We start from the raw sequence: 1,330 nt of genomic DNA, 5'->3' as shown, positions 1-1,330 counted from the left end.
AGGTTTGTCCATGTTGTTTTGAGAATGTAATTTCTGTTTCAAGAAATGAGCCAAACCAATGGAGAAAAACTGTAATATATGATGGGCAAGATATCGTGTAGAGACTATTCAATTATTATTTTTGAAAATCCCAGAGATTTCCCAGTCACATCCAAGTATCAACTGGTCTATTTGTGATTATATTATAATACAACCAGTTTCTCTCTCTCTCTGTCATATATACACACACATTACATTATTTGAAGCAATGCCAAGAGAGCCAATCTCTGCGGCGTGGGGCAATAACTTTTCACTGCTTATTGAAATGCAATGCGTCATACTCAAAGTCTCCTTAACAGACACATATTAGATACTTTGATTCAATATTATGACTGTGAAGACATTTAGGAGGATATTAAAGGTAATGCAACTGTGTTTCAGTGCTAAGAATAACCTTGTTTTAAATGTCAGCCCCGCATGGCGTTTCTCTTTGGCTGGACCGCAGCAACGTGGGGCCAACCCGCGCACGTTAGGACGGCACACACGACACAAACGTCAAGGCTATGCCTCCTTTGGGAGTGGGGGATAGAAAACAGAAAGTCCTGTAGAAGACAATGCAGTTTGAAGTGTTTGGATCATAATTTTGCCAAATGCGCATGGATTTATTTCTTGTTACACAAATGTTTGACTAAAAACACTTGTCTTATGTTTATCTTGTGACCTTGCATGAACCATTACAATACCTTAATATATTCAGGTTGAATGGATGACCTCTACCTCACACATTAAGAGCGTTTTCTCCATGTTGACTGAGTCCTGCAGAGGCCAGGGTTTGAATCCGACCTGTGGCACTTTGGTGTGTGTCATCCCCCATCTCTCTCTCTCTTTTTTTTTATGTCTATCCAGGTTGATTGCCATTTTGTCAGTCTTTCCCCATTTAGGAGGATCAACGACCCAACACAGTGGCACTAATTGCTTATCTAAACACAAATATTTGATTTAATTACTATGGTTATGTTAAGTGTTGTCTGTCCTTAACCAACCTGTTATTAATAGTTAATTGTTTGATCAATAGGCTGAGATTCAATTGGAGACAAGCTTTCCAGCTTTCCATCTCTTATCTGCAGTAACTGTCGTAACTGTTAGCTTATGAGCCTCAAATCTCTGTGTGAATGTCTGGAATAACCTGCTGCACAACAGCTTGTCTGCATTTTCCTATTTTTCTCCTGATGTGACAACGAAAGGAAGCCTGGGTGATGCCAGTGGGCTGGTCTATAGCATGGAGCCAAAGCCCATCTATTTTTTGGGCACGGCAGGGGAAAAAAAATCAGAGATTTTTCGATGCATTGTT

Source organism: Etheostoma cragini, chromosome 2, assembly GCF_013103735.1.
Source record: "Etheostoma cragini isolate CJK2018 chromosome 2, CSU_Ecrag_1.0, whole genome shotgun sequence".
Taxonomy (NCBI): domain Eukaryota; kingdom Metazoa; phylum Chordata; class Actinopteri; order Perciformes; family Percidae; genus Etheostoma; species Etheostoma cragini.
The sequence above is the reverse complement of the archived record's forward strand: the minus strand, read 5'-3'. Positions refer to the sequence as shown.